Below are 15,510 nucleotides of genomic sequence, written 5' to 3'. Positions count from 1 at the left end.
ATTCCACATGGCATTATTTTAGTCACCTAAAATGGGGATTCTGAAGGCCTCACAACTCCGGAGTAGAGTGGGAGGAGCCTAATTTCGCGCCTCAGTTGCGCAGTTAATTCTGACAGATTGTTCATGCTGCTTCACATGGAGGGTTCAGAGACTGTTTGAGGACTTCCAGAGGCTTGCTTTTCACAAAGCTAATCCCTAAGGGCAGGTAGGGCCACAGCAGGCTGCTGTGGCAAGGTGCTGTAGTTTATTAACCGGTTGTAGGCTTTAGACTGCTCCGGTTTGGGCATTAAAGGGTTAATCAGGCTGAAACTTGTTGTGCAATCATATCGAAGCATTAGGCACATACTGTGAAAAAACGTTTTGTAAAATTGTGTGCGCTTTTTATTTCTTTAAGGCACTGGAGGAATCGCTCCAGAGGGAGACTTCATATGACGAAGTCATGGATAGAATTAATGCTCTAAAGCTGGCTAATTCTTTTATCACAGATGCCGCTTTGCAATTAGCTAAGTTAGTGGCGAAAAATTCTGGTTTCGCCATTATGGCGCGCAGAGCGCTTTGGCTCAAGTCATGGTCGGCTGACGTGTCGTCCAAAACAAAATTACTAAATATCCCTTTCAAAGGAAAGACCCTTTTCGGGCCCGAGTTTAAAGAGATTATTTCGGATATCACCGGGGTAAAGGGCCATGCTCTCCCGCAAGATAGGCCTTTTAAGGCTAAAAACAAGGCTAATTTTCGTTTTCGCAACTTCAGGAGCGGTCCTGCTTCAACCTCTGCAACCGCAAAGCAAGAGGGTAACGCTTCACAGCCCAAGGCAACCTGGAAGCCTTTGCAGGACTGGAACAAGGGTAAACAGGCAAAGAAGCCTGCAGCTGCTACTAAGACAGCATGAAGGGGTAGCTCCCGATCCGGGACCGGATCTGGTAGGGGGCAGACTCTCTCTCTTCGCTCAGGCTTGGGCAAGAGATGTTCCCGATCCCTGGGCATTAGAGATCGTTACTCAGGGATATCTTCTAGAATTCAAGGACTCCCTTCCAAGGGGAAGGTTCCACATTTCTCGTCTGTCTACAGACCAGACAAAGAAAGAGGCGTTCTTACGCTGTGTAGAAGACCTACTCAAGATGGGAGTGATATATCCAGTTCCAATTACAGAACAAGGACTGGGTTTTTACTCAAACCTGTTTGTGGTTCCCAAAAAGGAAGGAACTTTCAGGCCAATCCTTGATCTAAAAATTCTAAACAAATTCCTCAGAGTTCCATCATTCAAAATGGAGACCATTCGGACAATCTTACCTATGATCCAGGAAGGTCAATATATGACTACCGTGGATTTAAAGGATGCGTACCTACATATTCCTATCCACAAAGATCATCATCAGTTCCTAAGGTTCGCCTTTCTGGACAAGCATTACCAGTTCGTGGCCCTTCCCTTCGGGTTGGCCACCGCTCCCAGAATTTTCACAAAAGTGCTAGGGTCTCTTCTGGCGGTATTAAGACCGCGGGGCATTGCAGTAGCACCTTATTTGGACGACATCTTAAAACAGGCGTCGTCTTTTCGCAGAGCCAAGGCTCATACGGAGATTGTTCTGGCCTTTCTAAGGTCTCACGGGTGGAAGGTGAACATTGAAAAAAGTTCTCTGTCCCCGCTCACAAGGGTTCCCTTCCTGGGAACATTAATAGACTCGGTAGAAATGAAAATATTTCTGACGGAGGTCAGAAAGTTAAAGCTTTTAACTACTTGCCGAGTTCTTCATTCTATTCCTCGGCCATCTGTAGCTCAGTGCATGTAGGTAATCGGATTAATGGTAGCGGCAATGGACGTAGTCCCTTTTGCTCGAATACATCTCAGACCACTGCAACTGTGCATGCTCAAACAGTGGAATGGAGATTATGCAGATTTGTCTCCTCAAATACAACTGGACCAGAAAACCAGAGATTCTCTTCTCTGGTGGTTGTCTCAGGATCACCTGTCTCAGGGAATGTGCTTCCGCAGACCGGAGTGGATCATTGTAACGACCGACGCCAGTCTGTTAGGCTGGGGCGTGGTCTGGGATTCCCTGAAAGCTCAGGGCCTATGGTCTCGGGAAGAGTCTCTTCTCCCGATAAACATTTTGGAACTGAGAGCGATATTCAACACGCTTTAGGCATGGCCTCAACTAGCGGCGGCCAAATTCATCAGATTTCAGTCGGACAACATCACGACTGTAGCGTACATCAATCATCAGGGGGGAACAAAGAGTTCCCTAGCGATGAAGGAAGTAACCAAAATAATCAGGTGGGCGGAGGATCACTCCTGCCATCTATCTGCAATTCACATCCCAGGTGTAGACAACTGGGAGGAAGTCGTCAGACTTTTCACCCGGGGGAGTGGGAACTCCACCCGGAGGTTTTTGCTCAGCTGTCCCAGCTATGGGGCATTCTAGAATTGGATCTGATGGCGTCCCGTCAGAACTCCAAACTTCCTCTCTATGGATCCAGGTCCAGGGACCCCAAGGCGGCATTGATAGATGCTCTAGTAGCACCTTGGTCCTTCAATCTGGCTTATGTCTTTCCACCATTTCCCCTTCTCCCTCATCTGGTAGCCAGAATCAAACAGGAGAAGGCTTCGGTAATTCTGATAGCGCCTGCGTGGCCACGCAGGACTTGGTATGCAGACCTAGTGGACATGTCATCTGTCCCACCTTGGACACTGCCAACGAGGCATGATCTTCTAATACAGGGTCCATTCAGGCATCCAAATCTAGTTTCTCTGCAGCTGACTGCTTGGAGATTGAACGCTTAATTCTATCTAAGCGTGGTTTCTCTGAATCAGTTATAGATACTCTGATCCAGGCTAGAAAGCCTGTCACCAGGAAAATTTACCATAAGATATGGCGGAAATATCTTTGTTGGTGTGAATCCAAGGGTTACTCGTGGAGTAAGATTAGGATTCCAAGGATATTGTCTTTTCTCCAAGAAGGATTGGAGAAAGGTTTGTCAGCTAGTTCCTTAAAGGGACAGATATCTGCTCTGTCTATCCTTTTACACAAGCGTCTGGCAGAGGTACCAGACGTTCAAGCGTTTGCTCAGGCTTTAGTCAGAATCAAGCCTGTCTATAAACCTGTGGCTCCGCTATGGAGTCTAAATTTAGTTCTTTCAATTCTTCAAGGGGTTCCGTTTGAACCTTTACATGCCATAGATATTAAGTTATTATCTTGGAAAGTTTTGTTTTTGGTAGCTATATCTTCTGCTCGAAGAGTTTCAGAATTGTCTGCTTTGCAGTGTAACTCACCCTATCTGGTGTTCCATGCAGATAAGTTTTGCGTACCAAACCTGGTTTTCTTCCTAAAGTTGTTTCTAATAAGAATATTAACCAGGAAATCATTGTTCCTTCCCTGTGTCCTAATCCAGCTTCAAAGAAGGAACGGCTATTACACAATCTTGATGTGGTTCGTGCTTTAAAATTCTATTTGCAAGCAACCAAGGATTTCAGACAAACATCATCCTTGTTTGTTGTCTATTCTGGTAAGAGGAGAGGTTAGAAAGCGACTTCTACCTCTCTTTCCTTCTGGCTGAAAAGCATCATCAGATTGGCTTATGAGACTGCTGGACAGCAGCCTCCTGAACGAATTACAGCTCATTCCACCAGAGCTGTGACTTCCACATGGGCTTTCAAGAATGAGGCTTCTGTTGAACAAATTTGTAAGGCAGCGACTTGGTCTTCACTGCATACTTTTGCCAAATTTTACAAATTCAATACTTTTGCTTCTTCGGAGGCTATTTTTGGGAGAAAGGTTTTGCAAGCATTGGTGCCTTCCGTTTAGGTTACCTGTCTTGTTCCCTCCCTTCATCCGTGTCCTAAAGCTTTGGTATTGGTATCCCACAAGTAAGGATGAATCCGTGGACTGGATACACCTTGCAAGAGAAAACAGAATTTATGTTTACCTGATAAATTACTTTCTCTTGCGGTGTATCCAGTCCACGGCCCGCCCTGGCAATTAAGTCAGGTTAATAAAATTTTTTGTTTAAACTACAGTCACCACTGCACCCTATGGTTTCTCCTTTTCTCCTAACCTTCGGTCGAATGACTGGGGGGTGGAGCTAAGGGGGGAGCTATATGGACAGCTCTGCTGTGTGCTCTCTTTGCCACTTCCTGTAGGGAATGAGAATATCCCACAAGTAAGGATGAATCCGTGGACTGGATACACCGCAAGAGAAGTAATTTATCAGGTAAGCATAAATTCTGTTTTCAAGCAACTTTCTAATTTACGCCTATCATCAATTTTTCTTTGTTCTCTTTCTTTCTTTCTTTATTTTAAAAAGCAGGAATATAAGCTTACGAGCCTTACGAGCCGGCCCATTTTTGGTTCAGTACCCTGGGTAGCGCTTGCTGATTGGTGGGTACATTTAGCCACCTATCAGCAAGATGTACCCAGTTGCTGAACCAAAGATGGTCTGGCTCATAAGCTTACATTCCTGCCCATTTAAATAAAGGTACCAAGTGAACAAAGAAAAATTGACAGTCTAGTCCAAAATAAACTTTCATGATTCAGATAGAGAATGTAATTTTAAACAATTTTCCAATTTAATTTTATCACAAATTTTTCTTTGTTCTCTTGGTATTCTTAGTTGAAAGCTAAACCTAGGAGGTTCATATGTAATTTCTAAGCCCTTGAAGGCCGTCTCTTCTCTCAGGGCATTTTGACAGTTTTTCACCACTAGAGATTATTAGTTCATGTGTGTAATAAAGCTAACACTGTGCTCACGCACGTGGAGTTCCAGTCAGCCAGCTCTAATTGGCTAAAATGGATGTCTGTCAAAAGAATTGAAATAAGGGGCAGTTTGCAGAGGCTTAGATACAAGTTAATCACAGAGGTAAAAAGTGTATTTATATAACTGTGTTGGTTATGCAAAACTATGAAATGGGTAATAAAGGGATTATCTATCTTTTTAAACAATAACAATTCTGGTTTATACTGTTACACTATAATATTGTGCAGCATTCCATTTGCTTATATATCTATACATGGCTGGGTTTTTATATAGACTACAGTACTAAGAAAAAATATTACCTGTTTTTGGTGGAACAGATCCGTCTAGGCTGGCACTAATAAGAAAAAGATACCTTACCCTGTATACTGTATATAAATATAACTGAGATCCATTTGTACATCAGAATGCCTAATAAAAGGGACATTACTGTATATACTATTATTCAGCTATTAAAGGGTCACCTGTACATCACTTTTGTTATTTTCTTACTATAGAGTTTTTACTTTATCTAACAAGAGAAAAGGTGGTATGAAAATACAACAGAAGCATATACCATGGGCAATGACTAGAAGAAAAGGATACAAAAGAGAGAAGTGCTCAACCAGGAAATGAAGAAAAGCTGAAATCAGGCTCCTCCTGATGGGGTGATTTGAACAAACTATTTTACCTTTTGTTCCATGGTTAATCACTTCTCTCTTTTGCTATGTATCCAAGAATAGGTTTGTTTACGTTTTTATTTTCAGATTTATATTAGACTAAGTTTGACATGTAGTAGTATATATGCTTCTGGCAGAGATTCATTTACATCCATCACAGCCAGGCTTCCTTTTGATTTAAAGCAAAAATAAATGTGTTTCCTATTGTAAATGTGCTTGCTGAAGAAAAGGATACAAAGGTAATACATTTAGGGCTAAATTACAAGTGGAGCACAAAATATCGCAGTAACTTTATTTAAAAAAAATAAAGATACTACTAGCTTTATTTTTTAACTACTTAAGGACTGGGCATTTCAGACTAAAACTTCTCTAAAAGACTTTAGCATTTTTGCCATCACTCCATTTAAACAGAAATAGAGTCTTTTTCTTTTACAAGATATGACGAGTCCACGGATTTCATCCTTACTTATGGGATATCGCCTCCTGATCAGCAGAAGGAGGCAAAGAGCACCACAGCAGAGCTGTATATATAGCTCCTCCCTTCCCTCCCACCCCAGTCATTCTCTTTGCCTGTGTTAGTGATAGGAAGAGGTAAAGTGAGGTGTTAGTTTAGATTCTTCAATCAAGAGTTTATTATTTTTTGCGTAGTGCCTAAGTGTGCTACTTGGTGTTAGGGTGTAGCCTAGATCAGATCAGTCTCTTCAGTTACTAAAAAGAGAAGCATCTGGTGGCTTCAAAGCAATTGGAACTGGAGGAATCCTATTTTCTCTGTGCCTCCCATGATGTGTGCTGCCCTTCAGATGATGGTCTTAGCATATTGTAACTAAGGCCCGGTATGTCTCCACTGCTTTACAGGAGGGAACTGCAGAACCTCTTGAATGTGGGACTGATCATGCTGTTCGATCAGCTTTCAGGTATTTACTGCTATTTTATTCTGGGACAATCTTAACTCAGAAAAGGGCTGTAGGAGTTACCTATCATATAGGGCTTATACCTGATTTAATTTGGTGATACAGGGTATTTCTCCAACATAGGTGTGTCCGGTCCACGGCGTCATCCTTACTTGTGGGATATTCTCTTCCACAACAGGAAATGGCAAAGAGCCCAGCAAAGCTGGTCACATGATCCCTCCTAGGCTCCGCCTTCCCCAGTCATTCTCTTTGCCGTTGCACAGGCAACATCTCCACGGAGATGGCTCAGAGTTTTTTGGTGTTTAAATGTAGTTTTTATTCTTCTATCAAGAGTTTGTTATTTTAAAATAGTGCTGGTATGTACTATTTACTCTGAAACAGAAAAGAGATGAAGATTTCTGTTTGTAAGAGGAAAATGATTTTAGCAACCGTTACTAAAATCGATGGCTGTTTCCACACAGGACTGTTGAGAGGAATTAACTTCAGTTGGGGGAAACAGTGAGCAGACTTTGGCTGCTTGAGGTATGACACATTTCTAACAAGACTTGGTAATGCTGGAAGCTGTCATTTTCCCTATGGGATCCGGTAAGCCATTTTCTTAATTTTCAATATAAGAATAAAAGGGCTTCACAAGGGCTTTAAAGACTGGTAGACATTTTTCTGGGCCAAAACGATTACTATATAAGCATATTTAATGGTTTATAACTTTGGAGAGTTATTTTAATCTTGGCAATTTTGTTAAAAAAACGGCAGGCACTGTATTGGACACCTTTTTCACTGGGGGCCTTTTCTAGTCATAGGCAGAGCCTCATTTTCGCGCCACTAATGTGCAGTTGTTTTTGAGAAGCAAGGCATGCAGATGCATGTGTGAGGAGCTCAGATCCACTGAAAAAGCTTATTGAAGGCGTCATTTGGTATCGTATTCCCCTCTGGGCTTGGTTGGGTCTCAGCAAAGCAGATACCAGGGACTGTATAGGGGTTAAATGTAAAAACGGCTCCGGTTCCGTTATTTTAAGAGTTAAAGCTTTCAAATTTGGTGTGCAATACTTTTAAGTCTTTATGACACTGTGGTGAAATTTTGGTGAATTTTGAACATTTCCTTCATACTTTTGCGTATATTCAGTAAAAAAGTGTGTTCAGTTTAAAATTTAAAGAGACAGTAACGGTTTTATTTTAAAACGTTTTTTGTGCTTTGTTATCAAGTTTATGCCTATTAACATGTCTGAACTATCAGATAGACGATGTTCTGTATGTTCGGAAGCCAAGGTTCCTATCCATTTAAATATATGTGACGAATGTGACAAACAAAGTAGGGACAATGATGCCACTGATAATAATGTTGCCCAAAATGATTCCTTAAGTGAGGGGAGTAAGCATGGTACTGCATCATCTCCTTCTATGTCTACACCAGTCTTGCCCACTCAGGAGGCCCCTAGTGCATCTAGTGCGCCAATCCTCCTTACTATGCAACAATTAACGGCTGTAATGGATAATTCTATTAAAAACATTTTAGCCAAAATGCCCACTTATCAGCGAAAGCGCGACTGCTCTGTTTTAGATACTGAAGAGCATGAGGACGCTGATGATAATGGTTCTGACATGCCCTTACACCAGTCTGAAGGGGCTAGGGAGGTTTTGTCTGAGGGAGAAATTTCAGATTCAGGAAAAATTTCTCAACAAGCTGAACCTGACGTTATTACATTTAAATTTAAATTGGAACATCTCCGCGCTCTGCTTAAGGAGGTGTTATCTACTCTGGATGATTGTGACAATTTGGTCATTCCAGAGAAATTATGTAAGATGGACAGGTTCCTAGAGGTCCCGGTGCCCCCCAAAGCTTTTCCTATACCCAAGCGGGTGGCGGACATTGTAAATAAAGAATGGGAAAGGCCCGGCATACCTTTTGTCCCTCCCCCTATATTTAAGAAATTATTTCCTATGGTCGACCCCAGGAAGGACTTATGGCAGACAGTCCCCAAGGTCGAGGGAGCGGTTTCTACTCTAAACAAACGCACCACTATCCCTATAGAAGATAGTTGTGCTTTCAAAGATCCTATGGATAAAAAATTAGAGGGTTTGCTTAAAAAGATGTTTGTTCAGCAAGGTTACCTTCTACAACCAATTTCATGCATTGTTCCTGTCACTACAGCAGTGTGTTTCTGGTTCGAGGAACTAGAAAAGTCGCTCAATCAAGCATCTTCTTATGAGGAGGTTATGGACAGAGTTCAAGCACTTAAGTTGGCTAACTCTTTTACCTTAGACGCCACTTTGCAGTTAGCTAGATTAGCGGCGAAAAATCCAGGTTTTGCTATTGTGGCGCGCAGAGCGCTTTGGCTGAAGTCTTGGTCGGCGGATGTGTCCTCCAAGAACAGATTGCTTAACATCCCTTTCAAGGGGAAAACGCTGTTTGGCCCTGACTTGAAAGAGATTATTTCAGACATCACTGGGGGAAAGGGCCACGCCCTTCCTCAGGATCGGTCTTTTAAGGCTAAAAATAAAACAAATTTTCGTCCCTTTCGCAGAAACGGACCAGCCTCAAATTCTACATCCTCTAAGCAAGAGGGTAATTCTTCTCAAACCAAGCCAGCCTGGAGACCGATGCAAGGCTGGAATAAAGGTAAGCAGGCCAAGAAGCCCGCTACAGCTACCAAGACAGCATGAGATGCTGGCCCCCGATCCGGGACCGGATCTGGTGGGGGGCAGACTCTCTCTCTTCGCTCAGGCTTGGGCAAGAGATGTTCAGGATCCTTGGGCGCTAGAAATAGTTTCTCAAGGTTATTTCCTGGAATTCAAGGAACTACCCCCAAGGGGAAGGTTCCACAGGTCTCAATTGTCTTCAGACCAAATAAAAAGACAGGCATTCTTACATTGTGTAGAAGACCTGTTAAAAATGGGAGTGATTCATCCTGTTCCATTAGGAGAACAAGGGATGGGGTTTTACTCCAATCTGTTCATAGTTCCCAAAAAAGAGGGAACATTCAGGCCAATTTTGGATCTCAAGATCCTAAACAAATTTCTCAAGGTCCCATCGTTCAAGATGGAAACCATTCGGACAATTCTTCCTACCATCCAGGAAGGTCAATTTATGACCACGGTGGATTTAAAGGATGCGTATCTACATATTCCTATCCACAAGGAACATCATCGGTTCCTAAGATTCGCCTTTCTGGACAAGCATTACCAGTTTGTGGCACTCCCATTCGGACTAGCCACTGCTCCAAGAATTTTCACAAAGGTACTAGGGTCCCTTCTAGCGGTGCTAAGGCCAAGGGGCATTGCAGTAGTACCCTACTTGGACGACATACTGATTCAAGCGTCGTCTCTGCCACAAGCAAAGGCTCATACGGACATTGTCCTAGCCTTTCTCAGATCTCACGGGTGGAAAGTGAACGTAGAAAAAAGTTCTCTATTCCCGTCAACAAGGGTTCCCTTCTTGGGAACAATAATAGACTCCTTGGAAATGAAGATTTTTCTGACAGAAGCCAGAAAATCAAAACTTCTAAGCTCTTGTCAAGTACTTCATTCTGTTCTTCTTCCTTCCATAGCGCAGTGCATGGAAGTAATAGGTCTGATGGTTGCGGCAATGGACATAGTTCCTTTTGCGCGAATTCATCTAAGACCATTACAACTGTGCATGCTCAGACAGTGGAATGGGGATTATACAGATCTGTCCCCGACGATCCAAGTAGATCAGAGGACCAGAGATTCACTCCGTTGGTGGCTGACCCTGGACAACCTGTCCCAAGGGATGAGCTTCAGAAGACCAGAGTGGGTCATTGTAACGACCGACGCCAGCCTGGTGGGCTGGGGCGCGGTCTGGAAACACCTGAAAGCTCAGAGTCTATGGTCTCGGGAAGAATCTCTTCTCCCGATAAACATTCTGGAACTGAGAGCGATATTCAATGCTCTCAAGGCTTGGCCTCAGCTAGCAAAGGCCAAATTCATAAGGTTTCAATCAGACAACATGACGACTGTTGCATATATCAACCATCAGGGGGGAACAAGGAGTACCCTGGCGATGGAAGAAGTGACCAAAGTAATTCACTGGGCGGAGCTTCACTCCTGCCACTTGTCTGCAATCCACATCCCAGGAGTGGAAAATTGGGAAGCGGATTTTCTGAATCGTCAGACATTTCATCCGGGGGAGTGGGAACTCCATCCGGAAATCTTTGCCCAAATAACTCAATTATGGGGCATTCCAGACATGGATCTGATGGCGTCTCGTCAGAACTTCAAAGTTCCTTGCTACGGGTCCAGATCCAGGGATCCCAAGGCGACTCTAGTAGATGCACTAGTAGCGCCCTGGACCTTCAACCTAGCTTATGTGTTCCCACCGTTTCCTCTCATTCCCAGGCTGGTAGCCAGGATCAATCAGGAGAGGGCTTCGGTGATCTTGATAGCTCCTGCGTGGCCACACAGAACTTGGTATGCAGACCTGGTGAATATGTCATCGGCTCCACCATGGAAGCTACCTTTGAGACGGGACCTTCTTGTTCAAGGTCCGTTCGAACATCCGAATCTGGCATCACTCCAACTGACTGCTTGGAGATTGAACGCTTGATTTTATCAAAGCGTGGGTTCTCAGATTCTGTCATTGATACTCTTATTCAGGCTAGAAAGCCTGTAACTAGAAAAATTTACCATAAAATATGGAAAAAATATATCTGTTGGTGCGAATCGAAAGGATTCCCATGGAACAGGGTAAAAATTCCCAGGATTCTATCCTTTCTACAAGAGGGTTTGGAGAAAGGATTATCTGCAAGTTCTTTGAAGGGACAGATTTCTGCTTTATCTGTTTTACTTCACAAAAAGCTGGCGGCTGTGCCAGATGTTCAGGCTTTTGTTCAGGCTCTGGTTAGAATCAAGCCTGTTTACAAACCTTTGACTCCTCCTTGGAGTCTCAATTTAGTTCTTTCAGTTCTTCAAGGGGTTCCGTTTGAACCCTTACATTCCGTAGATATTAAGTTATTATCTTGGAAAGTTTTGTTTTTGGTTGCAATTTCTTCTGCTAGAAGAGTTTCAGAGTTATCTGCTCTGCAGTGTTCTCCTCCTTATCTGGTGTTCCATGCAGATAAGGTGGTTTTGCGTACTAAACCTGGTTTTCTTCCGAAAGTTGTTTCTAACAAAAATATTAACCAGGAGATAGTTGTGCCTTCTTTGTGTCCGAATCCAGTTTCAAAGAAGGAACGTTTGTTGCACAATTTGGATGTAGTTCGTGCTCTAAAGTTCTATTTAGAGGCTACAAAGGATTTTAGACAAACATCTTCCTTGTTTGTTGTTTATTCTGGTAAAAGGAGAGGTCAAAAAGCAACTTCTACCTCTCTCTCTTTTTGGCTTAAAAGCATCATCAGATTGGCTTATGAGACTGCCGGACGGCAGCCTCCTGAAAGAATCACAGCTCATTCCACTAGGGCTGTGGCTTCCACATGGGCCTTCAAGAACGAGGCTTCTGTTGATCAGATATGTAAGGCAGCGACTTGGTCTTCACTGCACACATTTACCAAATTTTACAAATTTGATACTTTTGCTTCTTCTGAGGCTATTTTTGGGAGAAAGGTTTTGCAAGCCGTGGTGCCTTCCATCTAGGTGACCTGATTTGCTCCCTCCCATCATCCGTGTCCTAAAGCTTTGGTATTGGTTCCCACAAGTAAGGATGACGCCGTGGACCGGACACACCTATGTTGGAGAAAACAGAATTTATGTTTACCTGATAAATTACTTTCTCCAACGGTGTGTCCGGTCCACGGCCCGCCCTGGTTTTTTTAATCAGGTCTGATGATTTATTTTCTCTAACTACAGTCACCACGGTATCATATGATTTCTCCTATGCAAATATTCCTCCTTTACGTCGGTCGAATGACTGGGGAAGGCGGAGCCTAGGAGGGATCATGTGACCAGCTTTGCTGGGCTCTTTGCCATTTCCTGTTGGGGAAGAGAATATCCCACAAGTAAGGATGACGCCGTGGACCGGACACACCGTTGGAGAAAGTAATTTATCAGGTAAACATAAATTCTGTTTTTAAGGGACAATGTGAAATGCTAACTGTCAGTGACACGTAGTGGGGCTAACTAGGTTCATTTGGCTCCTACAGTGACATTATTTTAATCAGGGCTGTTGTTTGACGCTGGGGATTGCTGAAAAAAAAGCGGCTTAACTTCGGTCGAATGACCGTAATGTGTTAGCATGTTTTGTAACTATGTTTGACTGCTGTGAGCAGTACTGGGTAGTTTCAGGATTACAGTCACTTATTGATTTTAATTTGCTGCCATTTTTTACTTGGTTAGAGGCCTTATTTCTGATTGCCGCCCACAAGGGGCGGGGCTGACTTCGCGCAGTTCAGACTGGATGCGTCTTGAAGCTGCGCTCTTTCTTCTGGCTGAGACTGCAGAGGACGTTTTTCCCGGACGCTTGTCAAGACCGCATGGTTACAGTACTTAAAGCAGGCGGTCTTGAGCGTCTGGGTATTTGACTGTGTTGTGTCACTGTGTCGAGGGGGCAGGTAGGCGCCGCAGCGGAGCTGTGGCGAGGTGCACTGATTTACTCTACTTCTTTTTGCAATATATTTTAAAGTATTTTAAGACACAGAACGCTTCTAAGCAAAGCATAACAGTATTTATAGCAGTGATTATAAGCGCATTATAAGTCAAACAAGCTTATAGCTGCCTCAGGCCTCGCTTCCATTGAGTCGTTATTCAGTTTGCGTGCACTCGCAAACCGTTAAATATGCTGTCAAAAGCAATATCGTTTATCGACTGTTTCCAATGGCGCGTTATACCTCAATATAGGCAGCTGGACTCCGGCTGCTGAAAAGATCTTCGCGTCCCATAGAAAGTAATAGAAGCCGTTAATCGATAAATTATACCAGGTTTCCAATGAAAGCGCTAACCGTTAATACACTGTCGGAGGCTGTCGATACATTGAGAAATATTTCCCCCAGCTCAACTAGGTGTAAAGGAGGAAAAAGAGCTTTTTTGAGGCCTGTTTATCATTGAAATTGCAAATCCAAAAGAAATTATGAGTGTTTCAATGTACAAATAACATTATATATGCCACATTTATTGGTCCTATGTATAGGAATATTTGCACCCATGTTGTCATAGAAATATCAATATGTATGTACATATAAAAATATATGCAAGCACCACAATTATGGAACGACCTCCCGCACACTTTCAAACCTTCCTTTAAGAGATCCCTCTCTACATATCTCAAAACAGAATGCACCTGTCATTGTTGATTATATATTTCCTACCTGTTCTATGTTAAATTTTTGGGCATATGTATTATTATTGTTTTTTATTTTATTGTACCCATTGTATCAATGCAATGTTTTGTGTACCCAGGACATACTTGAAAACTATAGAAATCTCAATGTATCTTTCCTGGTAAAATATTATAAAAATAAATAAAATATCTACCTATTCAAAATGAAACCTTTGCCCAGGGATGCTATATATAATCTCAATACATATAGATAATTCAAAGGAAATCAGTTGTTTATCATGAAGATGAGTTTTATTATTACAGATTTACCCTCATTCAAATGTAATTTTCAATGTGAAAATCATATTTATTCAATACAAAACGATGACACATTAAAGTTATAATGTGTCATAGTACTAATATTTATAAAATATATGTAATATCATGTCTGCTAAAGCAGATAATACATTTGCAATATTTAGACTATTAACCAAAATACATAAGTGCTTAATTTTACATACTTCAAGAAATATGAAGTATTGTCTTTAACATGGAGTTATTGAAACAATTTAAAAGTGCATTGTGCATTGGTCCCAAGGAGAGTCTGTGTCTGTTCATATGATGTCAATTAAAATGTATTAATCACCTCTATATCAAGGCAATCACATATATGTTGTGTATACATCAGTGCTTAAATATCATAAAGATACATTTATCTAATTATTCTAAATATTGAATAATAATCTTGACAAAAAGGAGTGCATTAGTCATGATAGGTATTAGTCATGATAGGTATATATTTCAGATATTACATTCCATATAGGACTATAAGAATGAATGCAAGGTATTTGGCCATATCAACAGGAAGGAGTACTTACTTTTCAACTCTTCTATAACTGTATAACCCTTATTAGCTTCATCTGAAGGAGCAAACAACATATGCTTGTGGAATATAAATCATAACATTTACACATGTCACGTTGACTAATGTTAGATAGCATATACTGTATAAATTTCAGACACGTATCCCCAAGTATTCTTAAACGGCATAATATCAATAAAAGGACACATACATTTCTCAACAATGTACACCTGCATATTAATTGACATCATGTGAAATAAAAATGAATAAAGCTTTTTTAGCAGATAAACAGCTATTAGAATAATATTAAGATATATGTTCAAATTTGGATTAGAAAAATGGATGCATATGTATGAGATGAAAATCGCACTTAAAAAAGTGCTTTAGTGCAAAAATTAGATATGATATATCTTGGGTTTAAAAAAAAGAATATTAATTAATTCTTGCGGCGGGATTTTGACTTTGGAGGAGAGTTACTTAGGGGGGAAGTGTGGCGTCTTGTGCGACGCACACCAGCTGAATGTGAGGCTAATAACCGGGATTCAGGGTCCTGCAGGGAGATGACAGAGGATGCAAGTGAGGATGGAGTTTGGGGCCTATCCGCGAGCCTCTCCACTGCCTCTGCCAGACGGACGAGTGAGGCATTATGGATGTCCATTTGGCTCTGTATCCTCCTGAAAGCCTGCTGCTGCTGGAACCTGGACAGCCTAAGCTCTCTATGTATGAGCCTCAGTAGATCATCCTGCTGGGACTGTGCCGGACCCTGTTGTACAGTTGGTGTCTCAAGAACCAATAATTGGCTGGTTCCAGGGCTGTCTCTCCGTATTGGTGACTGGGAGGTTGTCTGTGATGGCACTGTTGGCAATACATTGGTGGGTGCAGTGGGTGGTGGTGTGGATTCCTGTTGTGCCATAGGAGTGGGAGGCATATAGTACAGATGATGCAGATCTGTATGCTGCTGTGGTGGGTGCATCATCTGCTGCTGAGGATAATGATGTCGTGGTGGGTGCATCATCTGCTGCTGAGGAGGATGTTGTGGTGGGTGCATCATCTGCTGCTGAGGAGGATGTTGTGGTGGGTGCATCATCTGCTGCTGAGGATAATGATGTCGTGGTGGGTGCATCATCT

General features: G+C 42.3%; 1 protein-coding gene across 2 annotated transcripts in view; it reads left to right on the top strand.

Moving 5' to 3' along the window:
- The window catches only part of ANKMY2 (ankyrin repeat and MYND domain containing 2), a 188,091-nt gene that overhangs the window by 82,743 nt on the left and 89,838 nt on the right, over nucleotides 1-15,510 (top strand). The gene's annotated exons all lie outside the window — the stretch shown is intronic.

The sequence above is a fragment of the Bombina bombina genome, chromosome 5 (genome assembly GCF_027579735.1).
Source record: "Bombina bombina isolate aBomBom1 chromosome 5, aBomBom1.pri, whole genome shotgun sequence".
NCBI lineage: Eukaryota > Metazoa > Chordata > Amphibia > Anura > Bombinatoridae > Bombina > Bombina bombina.
Note: the sequence above shows the minus strand (reverse complement) of the source record. Positions and strands in the feature narration are given on the sequence as shown.